The 14,220-nt window shown below is 35.4% G+C and overlaps 1 protein-coding gene across 1 annotated transcript in view; it reads left to right on the top strand.

Annotated features, from left to right (window-relative positions):
• The first annotated feature begins 2,459 nt into the window (after positions 1-2,459).
• LOC120629508 overlaps positions 2,460-14,220 on the top strand; it is a 28,438-nt gene continuing 16,677 nt past the window's right edge. Inside the window, exon 1 of the mRNA XM_039898453.1 lies at positions 2,460-2,517. The gene's annotated coding sequence lies outside the window, so the exon portion shown is untranslated. The remainder of the gene's footprint in view (positions 2,518-14,220) is intronic.

Genomic DNA, 14,220 nt, shown 5'->3' with positions numbered 1-14,220 from the left:
TTCTCATTCAAATATAAATAATAGTAAATAATATATAATTTTTGACTGAACTGAACCCAAGTGCCCGGCCTGCGGCCGGGCACCCCTCATATACATGTTCTAACCTAACCTAACCTAAATCTAGTTTTGATTCCTTTAGACTTTAGATTCAAGATTTAATGTGAATATATGCATTAATAAAAACTCATTACTATTTTAATACTAGTTATGCTGCTGTTGATGCACTGATGAAAGCCAGATAGCTAGATCAGTGTTTAGTTAGTCGTAGTTGCCGGTGGGCTTAGGTCTAAAGGAATCCAAACTAGTTTTAAAAGGTTTGGATAGGTTAGGTTAGGTTAGAACATGAATAAGACGGTATTAATTAACACGGCCTGCGGCCGGGCACTTAGGTTCAGTTCCGTTTAAAAAAAAATAAAAACTAAAAACAAAACGTACCACTACAAAGTACTCTTATTTATATTAGAAGATATTGTAAAATAACAATTAGTTTAATTTTTTTTTTTTCTAAGCATCTTCCAGCAACAAATTAGCAACAAATTGACCCTTATTTGCTTGATTGATCAGTCGACATTCAGTGATTCCCAGGCTATCTTAATGTAAAGTTAGCGTTATTGCCGATTTTATGCGATCGGTTAGAGCAACAAAATTATTTTTTTAGCAACTAATTAGCAACAAAAAAGCAACAAATTTCGGTGTTTTTTTTTTCAATTTCGCTAATTTTACGTCGCCATTTACTTAGACTTGCAAAAATTCGTATAAAACTGAAATGTAATTTAAATCTCTTTTCTGCACTGACACTGAAGATTTTATATGATAATTCATATGAAGACTAGCTGACTACTGCACCAAATCGTTTATTAGAGGTTTAAATATCTTAATAAATCCTAGAAACTAATTGCAGCTCTCCCTACCAGGTCCAGTTTTATTTCAAAACTATGTTATTCGCGGCCGGGCAGCCCGCTGCATTTTTCTTGCTTGTAGCGTTTGTATACCAGTTGCAACTTCTAAACTAAAATTAAATAAAAATCTGTTTTGGACTCAGTGTCGATTATAAAGCATACCTTGATTAAAAAATTCTAAATATATTAAATGTACAGAAATCTTCCAGTTACAGTTTTATTATAAGTATAGATATATATAATAATTATAAAAAGTCACACTTCACTTCACAGTCACTTTTAAATTTAGATACAAATATACATACTATATATTTCTGAATTAAAGAAAAAGCCTGCTGATAAAACCCTTATAAGCAAAAGGACACCGAACGCCTATATCTTTAATCTTTATACTTCTCGAATTTATTAAATCTTTTATAGGTTTTTAAATTATTGTAAATATTAATCCTAAAATAAGCTATAACGTCTTCAAAAACACTGCAGCGAGGCATAGTGCCTTCGACACCGCATTGCCGCTTTGAATGGTCAAACTAATTCTTTAGATTCGCGTTCTCCATACTCTGTTTAAATGTATTACCTATTGAAGCTAGTTTCGCTGCAATAACTAGATAGGTACGAAGAACTGTTATGATAAGGAAGTAGGAACCATCTCCCGATATGTTTGATCAACAAAGCAATCTGTTACGTAATTTCATAACTGGAATCCTGACTGCGATAGATTGCGTGTGATAGGCACTGACAAACTTGTGATAGAATAACAGGAATAGGTACATGGCATTATCTAGGGCGTTGTGTAGAATATTATTTAAGCGTTGAAACTTGATGCCGTTGAAATATAATCATAAGTATCAAAAAAATATAAAAACATTTAATTCAAATAGACCTAACGAAGACAAGAAAGACTTGACATTTCATAAGTGCACTTATATTCTTTTTTATCTACTTTTTGTGGTATGCAATAAAAGTATATTCATTTTTGAAATGTCTCGTCTATCTGCTTGTAGTGACTCTACCGCCGGTTTGAAAGGCAGATTTATCAGAGAAGTCCTACAGAACGTACCTAAGTTATTCTTCAATGGCGTTAAAGACAATGATTTTTTTACGCATTAGAATAAATTTAATAAAATATACAACATCAAATACTACGATTTAAATTATTAAATCAATTTAAAAATGAATATTTTAAATAAATAATAACTTCTCATTGGAGACAAACTTCATCCATCATAATGAACCAAAATAACAGAAATGATTAGAATATTTCTCTGCAAGAATCACTAAGCCCTACTTTTTTGGGTATAGAGTGCTAAAAACGAAAATAAAACTTATCGTTTTTAGCACTCTATATCATCAACGTACATATTAACTCTAGTTTTAACATATTTTCTATTACACCGTTCATCTTGTTTATAAGACTGACCATAGAATTATGTTCTTATAGATGTAATTAATGTTATTAAATAATTATACCTGATCAATTATTGTAGATCGTACGACATAAAAACCAACCATTTCCTGTATCCAATAACATTAATTAATAATGTATATTTTTTGCTCCAGGTACATCGTGGAATATTACGAATAGCTGAGAAAGCGGTGTCGCGGAGTCGTATCAACGGTAGGTAGTAAACAAAAACAGGAATAGATACAAGGAGTTCATAGAAATGAAAGTCAAGATTAACTAGTGTAGTAAATATTATCAGGAAACCATTGGATACTGGCACTCGTATTGGCAAGGAATGTTGTAAATTAGTCGGTTAATTTTTTATCTACATTTGATATACATGGCACAAAACAGGTATCTAGCCTGTGATGACGAGAAATTCCCAGCTTGGTGGATAAGTGGTCTTTAAAGATAGAGATTCCTGGTTTGATTTTTAGGTATATAACTCATCATCCTACATATATTAACTAATAACTTCCCACTACTGGGCGCAGACCTTATCTAGATGAGCTGAGAATAAGACTCAGGGTCCACACAACAATGCGAGTCAGAAAGCTTTATCAATTATCATCACATGCTAGTGATAATAAACGTGAGACTGCAGATCACAGTACAAATGTTACCACTCCTCTTCACGCGGGTGTCGTACGAGGCGACTCAGAGAATATAGCGGAGCAGCAGTGTCATCTGTACTACTACTACCATCTACTGCGATCAACTATAGTAACTCTATAGGCTATTGATAAGTGATAATAACCGAGACTGGCGGTTGAACGTGCTCTTCTAGGCACAGAGGTTGTCAAACGCCAATTTCCTTATTCCAAACTGGTACTGAGAAATCTCGACTAGTGAATTTTTTCCGGGAATCGAACCCAGGAACTTGTCATACGTATCCGAATAAGTCCTCTATACCAACGAGTTAACTATAGTGAGTGACAAGTGGTATTGATAAAATATTCATATACCACTTGTACTAGGAGAACATAAAAACGATGTACTTTACTTAAACTGTACTTTACTTAAACACGTTATAAGTAAAGAAAAAAATATTAAAATAATTGCATACGTCACGCTTTCTACGTCCACATGAATAACGTAGAGACTAGCTAAAGATCGCAGATATGCTTATCTTAAGTGGTTATTATTTGAGCAGACTAAACGGGCGAAGAAAAAGATTTGTTTCTAACATTAAGAGTGAAGTTTAAGCTACAGCTGGTTATTAAAAGTCGTACAAGTACATGGAGCAGCCTTGTGGCTTTAAGCTTTTTATTTATACTACAGATTAGAAGATCGAATATTAAGTACAATTTTACCTGTCAAGATTTCTCAGTACCTGTCCGGAGTTAATTGTCATTTGACACCTCTGTCTCGAAGAGTAAGTTAAACCTTCAATCCCGTTTATTATCTCATCAGTCCACTATTTGATGCAATGTAGAGAGTCTAATGTCAGGGGAAGCCTATGCGCTGTGAGCGTTTAATAGGCAATGGATTTTGATCATTACTGTGATCCACTTCTGACATACCGTATGTCTGATACACGAAGCGCTTCCTAGTAAATGCCATACATTTGACGACACGGGCATGACAATGGTCGACATCGTCCAAAGCTCATGTTACGCTCGTATCATATGGAATATCTCAACGTGAAATGAAAGCACATTATTCAACTTCTCATGAAAGGTCCTGCGACAAACTTGGCATTTCACTTTATGGGTCGCACGACGCATACTCATGTAGGTTGCTACCACATTATACGTATTCCCTTACGAGTTGTATGGTCAATGAACTAATATGATAAATGTATTTAAACTAATACAATGACCTTTGTTCCTGATGATGCAGCCTCTTTACGCAATTGCGATGCGAATTCTCACTTAGCGCCATTTCTTGAGTACGCTGGGAGGAAATAATAAAAATAATAATCTCTTAATTTCAGGCAAAGCCCATAGTGATACATTACAAAATTAGAAAAAAGAAATAATCTTATATATATAAAAATGTTATGTTGCTTTGTGTAAGCTTCAAAAACTCAAAAAGTTCTGCACCAATCGAGCTGAAATTTTAGCATGATATATAATCCGCACTAAGGTTTGTTTTTATCTATTTTTTGCATCAGTCACATATCCACGAGTCTGACAGTGGAAATACAAAAATATTGTATATCCACAAGTTTTGCAAAATTAAACTTATATGTATTCTTTGTTTTGTTTCTCATTTATCAACCATTCCATAAAAATGTGCCACAGCGAAGCGTGGCAGGATACAACTAGTTAACAATAAAAATGCAATATAAATATAAAATTTAAAAAATAAATGAAAAAGGCAATATAAGAAATTACAATGAATGATTATAATTATTAAATAAAAATAAAAATTTAATACACGTTGCTCCACGTGTGTGTATGTAAACCCATCCAGTGCTTCCAGAACGAAGATAAAAGGCGCAATCTAAAGCAATTTTGGTCCTACCAATTTTATTTATTCGCAGCCCATTCACGTCCCAATGTAAGGTACAGGCTTCGTCTCTCATAAGAGAGACGGTTTGACACAACCACGCCACCAATGTGGGTACTAATGCATAAGTTTAAACAATATGTCAAAACACAGTCATTACAGGCGAGGCTTAACAATTAGTTAATTTATCTATGACAAGACTGCTTTGAAGCATACATCGCCGCTTTCATTTTACACGAGATAGCAACTGCTGAGATTCTTGCCAGCTTCTCGGTAGATTCGGCCTTCCGATACGGTAGTAAGGTCACAACTAAGACTATACATGACGTTTCTAAAGTGCTTATATAGAATTTGAATTTATGAGAGTACCCACGTACTCTGCAAATGTCCATGCTTTACGAGTATAGACAACTTTAAAATTCTAATGAAGAAGATCTGATTGCCGAAATATTGTAACTTTAAAGTAACTATATACGCCAGTTGAATAATGTACATGTCTAACTTTTCTTTCACGGGCACTTATACGGACGGTTTAATTAATAAATAAAAATAATCTCACGATTACAACAACAAGTTACAATAGATAGATCTCACTTTCTGAACACCTGTACTTTCAGGTACAGCTAAAAAAGTGATCACCAAAATATGTTCCGCCATCATCTAAATAAATATACTACGACAATACACACATGACCATCTAGCCTCAAAGTAAGCGTAGCTTGTGTTATGGGTACTAAGATTACTGATGAATATTTTTATGAATAATTTACATAAATACTTATAATATACAGATAAACACCCAGACACTGAAAAACGTTCATGTTCATCACACAAACATGTTCCAGTTGTGGGAATCGAACCCACGGCCATGGACTCAGAAAGCTGGGTCGCTGCCCACTTCGCCAGTCAGGCTACTCTAAGTAAGTTAGTATGTTGGAAATTTATAAGATAGGTTATTCATTAAGAGAATTATTATTATTCTAACTATATTTGCTTTTGACTTAATTTAATTATTTTTAACCGGACTTACTTCAATGTTGTGTATACCTGTAAGTGATAACTGTACTCGGACTATAAACTATAATGTAAAATGATTAATGATAATACAGTGTATCGTTGGTATATCTAATGAAATTAATAAATAAATAAAAGTGCGTGGCAGTACATATGATTTCCAGAAAGATAAACTTTTTTTTTTCGCAATAACTTATGCATCTAGTCTGTAACACGATACATGGTCTAGCAGAACTAATGCAGGATACGTGTAATGTAGTACTGCCTTCAGTATGTAAATTGTCACATGTTTCATATAATTAACTCACCCGTAATCTTAGTAGCAGTAACTTTCAATTTTATCGAAATGCATCCGCAACCATCAATTTACGGTGCGTCGGGAAAACAAGTTGCTCTTTTTAGGATAAAATGGCTTAACCAGAGGGGTAATTGTGTAATGCCTGGCCACAGATTACGTAATAATCATATACTAGCTGTTTGCCGCAAATTTGTCCGCATTTATAAAATTCCTGCGAAAACCGTTTGTTTCGAATAAAATGCAAAGGTTGACATCATGCCATTTGCCCGAAAACGTAGAGAAGAGTATTTAAAGAAGCTCAACGAAATAGCGGAGTATTCAGCATAGCTCAGCGAGTTGCAAAGAAAAGTGGAAAGAGGCAACGCGTTTAAGCTCGAAAGTCTGGTTTACTTTAGGTATCCAAGGGACCCACGGTAATAATGATCTCGTACCGAGGACATCAAACGAGCCGCAAGAAACCGCAAGCTTTTTTTTTAATCTCTATCAAAAACCTTTAAAAAAAATAAACAGTATCCAGCCAGCAGTGCATTAACTGATAATCTATCAGACATCGACCCACTACATGGTACGGGTCTCTTCTCAGAATAACTATGGTTTTGTTCGTAGTCCACCACGCTGGCTAAGTGCGGATTGGTAGACTTCGCACGCCTTTGAAATCAAAGAAAATTCAAAATTCATTTATGAAATAAATGAATTTTGAATTTTCTTAGGCCTAATTTATAAGCACTTTTCGTCAAGTCAAGTCAGTCTGATTATAGTGACTCTACCACCGGTTCAGAAGGCAGATTCCACTGAGAAGAGCCGGCACGAAACTCAGCAGATATCAGCAGATCAATATGAAGAGCTCTCAGGTTTGCGGGTTTCCTCACGATGTTTTCTTTCAACCAAAGCGAGTGATAGTTTAACTGTTAAAATTAAAAACGCACATAGCTCCGAAAAGTGACAGGTGCGTGTCAGGGATAGAACTCGGTCTCCAAAAGGAAGGCTAAATACTTAAACAACTCATGCTACGCTTTTTCGTTTTGATAATAGTTATTATTCATCATATCAATTACCGGCTTACTACAGGGCACGGGGCTTCTCCCTCAATGAGAGGGGGTTAAGGCCGTAGTCCACCACGCTGGCCCAGTGCGGATTGGTGGACACACCTTTGAGAACATTATGCAGAACTCTTAGGCATTAAGGTTTATGGAAGATGATTTCCTTCACCATTGAAGAAAGTGATATTTTAATTGCAAAAACGCACATAACTTAGAAAAGGTGCGTGCCGGGATTAGAACTCGCCCGAAGTGAAGTCGAAGTCCTACCACCACTTGTGTATATCAACATTGTGTGTCACCGCAATTGTGATTATTAATGATAATAAAATATTAGATATCACGAAGTAGTCAGTAAGACTTCCTAAGGCTTTTTAAGGGCGCAAGTATGTTTTATTCTATAAACACAGCCTCCTTGCTCGTTTTCTTCAATTACAGTTATATTATGATAATCAAGTTCATGAACTTATAATGTGAAGCAATCAGCATTTGCCTCCAGCGAGCATTGTATGTTATTATTAGCAGTTAGTTCATCGGGGGATATAAATGTGTTGATGGCCCACCATTTTGTCTAACGGTGTTAAAGACATGAATTATTAATAGCAAGTATATCGTTTCATAACTTGGGTTTGTTGAACATAATGATTAGGTATTATGTATTCATTTCGATTATTACGGAACGATAAAAATTATGTTTCTCATCTCAATTTAAGTACCTACTATTTCTTTTTAAATTGCGGACATCGCCTCGTGTATATTTCAGCCTCCCACGCACCTCCAACTTTTCGGAGTTATGTGCGTTTTAAGAAAATAAACAGGCGTTGCTTTAACGGTGACGGAAGTGTGAAGTCCACCGATCCGCACTTGGTACGCTCGGTGGACTACGGCCTTTAAAGCTTCTCAATCTGAGAGGAGACTGGCGCCTTTTAGTAAGACGGTAATGGATTGCTGATAATTTATTTTTAAAATAATTTAACGCAGTGGACGACGAATTACGAACAGTGGCAGGTGAGTTTTGAACTGAAAGACGGCCCCTGAAAAGAACCACCCGGGTTAACGGCTCGCCAGTGAGGCACTCGTAAAGTTTGTTGGGATCAAAGATCTCGAAATCCTTGAAGTAGACGAAGTCACGCCAGTAGCAAATAAACAAGGTGAAATATCTCATTGAGAAGCGGCCCTACTTGTACATTAATATGTTGATTCAGCAGTGGCTCCTTGAATTTATGTCCGTGATATTGTTGCACTAGGTGGCCACGGTAGTGCGGTTTAGGAAAGGAATCCCAAAACATAAGCGTGAGCGATTCTTAAACTATATTTTCCGACTCCCAAAAAGAGGCGAATTTATTAATGAGTGAATGAACAATTTATGAATGAATGAATGCACATTTGTTGTACACCACAGAAAAATTTACAAAAATGCAAAAACAATATGGAAGAATATTGATCTCCGTCAGGTGTTCTTGGTGATAAAAATTTCAGCTACTCTATGAAATTTTCAGCACTATAACACGCTACAAACCTAAGCGTTAGCGTTTCTTTTGCTATATTTTCTGACTTTCAAAAGAGGTGGTAATCACTCGCGTGTTTTTTGGTGCTGTTCACTTTATCCAGGTAAGGAAGAATTTACTGCCCCAAGTAGGAAGGAAAGTCTTCCTTACCATCCATCTATTTTCATTCTAAGAGTTTCCAATAAAGGTCTCCAAGATAGAGATTGAACTCCTCAACGGTCAACAGCGCTCTGTTGTTGTTTAGAAATACTGCATTTTAACTTCTACTACTTCTACCATTAGTACCTAATACTGCTGGTCGAGCCCACTAAACCATATTTGACCACCATGGTAGGTATAGGTATGCTCTAAAATCCCTCTCTCATTGGGGAGTGAGGCGTAAAAAGGCTTATGATGAAAATGGTAATTTAAAAATGCTCGGTTTACTTTAATGTGGGCTTCTTTTTAGATTTAAGTGCGTGTGAAGCACGAGGGTTACACACGCACCTAGGTCTAAAAAAGTTTAGTCAACTTAGTTTTAGTTTTAAGTAAACAAAAGTTACCACGATTATCTCAGAATAATAGAAAAATACCTATGTATGAACGTTTCCGCTTTGAACGTTTTATTTTTGACAGCACCTTTTATTTTTCATGCATTTCTAAAATGAGCTCTAACGCCGTATTTCTTTACCATGCCAAGTTAACATTATGTATTACTAGCGTATCCAGCCCGCTTCGCCGGGCTAGATTTTGCTTTATTTTATTTAAACTATAAACTTACATCATTAAATTTTTATTTAAGTCTCATAATATATTAAATCAATTATTTCTCTCCGTTTTCATTCTCTTCTATACTCTTCTCGAGCGGGTGAAGATCATTATCTACACCCATGTAAACCCAACAAAAGAATATCATCATAGTAAATAAAAGCTCTATTTGACAGTTCAAATATAGGGGTGCTCCGATCGTCACCAAACTTTACAGGATTACTCGCTAGGTCAATCCGGAGATTCCCTGAAAGCCTATACGGAACATACCCACACACTTTCTCTTTTATATATACAGACAGAGAGATTTACATGTAAGAATTTTTGTACTTTCTGAATCAGTTTTTTTTTTGTTTAGCTTTTATGTATTAATCGATCGCACTCGGGTAACCTATTCGACGTCTAGACATTAGAATTTATATTTTTAAAATAATACCCGCTTTCTCTCGTGAATAAGACCTACCTTACCTCAAGGCTATCGAAGTGTGCTCGGCTGCATTCCACCAACACCGCAGTGCATCAAGTCTGCAACTGTTTTTAACTCTCTACCACTACTATTGGCTCTAGAAGATTTTTAAAAAATAATTTAAAGAGCTGAGCTTCCTTAAAAGCTAACTAATTCTACATCTACTTCACTATCTTCATCCATTATATAAATATTTCGCAGCCTCAGAATTCGGACGTGCCAAATTTAAGTTAACTTCAGCAAATTTTTATTCTGAACCGCTTCGGACATATTCCATCAAAATATGGTATATATTTTCTTTACTTAATTAAAAAAAATGTCAATCCGTACTAATTGTAATGATTTCAAATTACACGTATAACTGAAATGGGTAAAAAAGTGTGTGTGTATAATTTTTTTATAATTATAGATATTTATAATCTTTTAGGTGTTGCCATAGTAGTAATCAATGACCCTATTTGACTTTAGAATTAAACACAGATGATTTTAACATCATCGCAAATTGTGTAAAATCTTTTTTCAAACAGTAGTGATCTCAAGAAAAATTTCTGGATAAAAAGTTCTGTAAATGTGAAACTGTGTCTGTATTTTTGTAAACTATGTTCAGCTCAACAGTTAAACCGATCTTTCTGAAACAAAACTTGGCACTTATGTTACTTAAGTAACTCTATGGAGAATTGTATACTATGTATTTTAGAAAAATCTTAATTATTTAATTAAATCTTCACCCTTATCCTTGACTGGTGTCCCGAGGTATGTATGCAATTCCACTACTTTTCATTTTTCTTATTACATCAGCAGGAAGGCGGCCTGATGTAGCATAACCCCCTTTGCAAAACGACAGTAGACAGAGGACTATTTTTATTCCGAAAAAGCTGCTGGTAAAATGTAGTCGCGGGATTTAATAAAAAGTCAATTATTACATATGTATGGTATGAAATCTTAACTTATCGACTTTATAGATGGCCTTTCCCGGGACGAAATATACCTATCCTACATTTCATCCTGGAAAATAAAAATAAAATTGAGGGATTTTTACTAACGCAAAATTAACGCGCACGCACCAGCTAGTAACAAATACGAGTTAGTTTCGAATAAAAACGCAACTTAAATAAAATAAAATATTATGGTAGGGGGCAAACTGGGCAACATTTATAAATACGGCAAGCTTCGATGAAATCTGCTTATGATCGTTACTTTAACAAATTATGTTGTTACACAGTTATATTTCATTTGAATGTGAGTTTAAGCGATCCAGACGTAGGCTTGCGATATTAATTAATAAGATTTAGATATTGTGAGCTAGGCGCTTTTAAATGCATGTATTTGTGCAACTGCATAACATGATATAATCATTTAGATTTAGCTAACTTTACCCAGCGGGATTTTCTTTTCCTTGGTTATAAAAAGCAACTTAAGTTACTCTCCATTTTATAAATTAGGAAATGTTTGCGAGGAAATTGAAATTTGATCAAATATTAACAAGGCACGGACGGATCCTCTCTCAAAATGAACAGGGTTTTTGCAGTAAGTAGTTAATATTTGATTGATTTCTTCGCGATCATGTGCAAGCGTGCGGCGTATGATGTGTGTGTGAAACTTACAAATACTAACTACATGAAAATATTTCAACATGCTATGCAACATACAACATGCATGTTGAAATATTTTCATTTTTTAAATTACATACATCTTATTATTTGACATAATCTAATATTTATTGACAATGACGGCCGATTGGCGCAGTGGGCAGGCGCGCTTTCTGAGTCCAAGGCCGTGGGTACGATTCCCACAACTGGAAAATGTTTGCGTAATGAACATTAATGCTTTCAGTGTCTGGGTGTTTATCTGTATATTATAAGTATTTATGTACATTATTTATTAAAATATTGATCAGTCATTTCAGTACCCATAAAACAAGCTACGCTGACTTCGAGGCTAGATGCCGATGTGTGTATTGTCATAGTATATTCATTTTTTTTTTTTTCATGTTTTTTATGTTTTTTTTGTCCCTTTGTTCATACCTAATAAATGTAGAAGTAGAGCTTTTTATAACAGAGCTTGTCCGGGGAAGTACTACCGCCATATTTCTGTCGCCAAGCAGCATTGTTGTGTTCAGGTCGCAAAGCGTCGGCATGGTTGCCGGTGTAAAAGGCACATTAGGCTTAAAACCTTCGAGTATATCTCAGGTTGCTGGACACAGGGCGCAACTTTTTAGGACTTGTTCCTTTCATACCCTGCGAAGTGTTTTTCTGTTAATTGGCGACGTTTTATCACTTACACAATAAGTTGGGCTGTTTGCTTATTCAGTAAATTATTTCTAAACCGATGCCAAAATCCTATGTACAGGATCAACCAGACTTGTATCCCCGATGTAACCGGTTAGAGTAGATCAGTACAAATAAGTAGTAAGCAAGTATCTCACAATGTAGCTAAGATTGAATAGCGCAGTAATTTAAATGATATAATTGATTGCTATTATGAACAGGTATGTTAACATGCCGATGATTTAAACAGAGGCGCCATGTCGCCTTGTCCGTCAATAAATTGTAGAAAAATAATACAAAACTCTAACGACTGATCTCCTGTAATTTTATCGTTTTATATGCAATTTATTACGTCAAGTGGTTACATAGAGATGAGAACTATACCTGAGATGAGAATAATACCATACAGCTCAAGCATCAAGCTATGAACGGAAAAAATAGATGCGACCTTTTAGCTTGCCTATTGTAAAAATTGAGTTTTGAAAAAAATATGGAGAACTCTCAGGCATGCAGAATTTGTCACTATGATTTCCTTCACCGTTGAAGCAAGAGATATTTTTATAGGTCCAGAATTGATCCAGATTGGAGCAATTATTTACAGTAATCATTATTTAGGTAATTCAGAAATATTCAGTTCATTCTAATTTTGTGTATACTAAACACAATGTCACATAAATATTAAAAATATGTTTAAAATACAAAACTAATAATGAAATACAATAAAATCAATAAGTGATATTAATTACAATTTGTGATTACAAAACTTATTGATCGAATAATATCCGTTCCTCACTGAAGTCAAGTGGCGCCCGTGAAAATACCTATAGGAAAAGTTAAAATAGTTTAGGTAGTTGTTTACTCATGTTTCCACGCTCATTATTCTTAATAGTTAACACCACATAAATCTACCTCCTAAAGTCCCAATATACGAAGGTAAATGGTAGATTTTATTTACTTGTCCTATTAAGGTGGCGTTTCATGATACCAATACATTTAGTTCCTACGTGTTAAGTTACCTGGAGATATATTGATGATACTTACGGATCTGAACTGTGGTCGCTTTCTAATAGCTTCATAAGGAGTCACTTAGCGGGCGATGGAGAGAGCTATTCTAGAAGTATCTCACGTCATCGAATCAGAAATGAGGAGATCCGTACAAGAACTAGAGTTAGCGATATTGCTCAGCGCGTCGCGAAGCTGAAGAGGCAATGGCGGGGCACATAGCTCGAAGAACCGATGTACGTTGTGGTCGGACCTTGCACCGGTAAACGCAGCGTATGTCGGCCTCCGCATGAGGTGGACAGACGACAACAAGCGAGTCACTGAGAGTCGCTGGAAACAAGCGACCCAGAACCGTGGATTTTGGAACTCCCTACAAAAGACCTATGTCCAGTTGTAAGCTTCAATCATTTGAATTGATGATGATGATCATATTGATCATAATGGTTTATGAAATGGGGATTAAACATATAAAAGTTCATGATCAGTTTTCCCCAGAGCTAGCCCAAATGGGCTTAGCAAACTGACCCTATCTTGTAACTTGAACGGTAACCCTAACCCTTTTCTCTGCACTCGGAGAGCACTTTAAGATTAATAAATAAATAAATATACTACAAAAATACACACATCGCTACCTAGCCCCAAATTAAGCGTAGCTTGTGTTATGGGTACTAAACTGTAAATATTTTTTAATGAATAATATTCATAAATACTTATAACATATAAACACCCAGACACTGAAAAATATTCATGTTCATCACACATTTTTCAGTTGTGGAATCGAACCCACGGCCACGGCTACTCAGAAAGCAGGGTGCCCACTGCGCCAATCAGCCGTCAAATTTTCTTTTATTATTACAACATAAATAAACATTATCTTAAAGACGGAGCTCGGTACCTAAGCCCAATAATCAGCCTTAGGGCAGCCTAATGAGAAGAAGTTCTATGTGACTCTTCCAATGAGCGACTGGTTCAGTCTGTCAGTGATCAGTATGAGAGATTGGCGATTCTTCAGTTATTTAGTATTTTAATAGCTAGTCTACACAATCGTAAAAAAATAATTATCCGTTAAAAAATACGAAACCTT

This window comes from Pararge aegeria, chromosome 14 (genome assembly GCF_905163445.1).
Source record: "Pararge aegeria chromosome 14, ilParAegt1.1, whole genome shotgun sequence".
In the NCBI taxonomy this organism is placed as follows: Eukaryota; Metazoa; Arthropoda; class Insecta; order Lepidoptera; family Nymphalidae; genus Pararge; species Pararge aegeria.
This window is presented reverse-complemented; position numbering and strand designations above follow the sequence as displayed.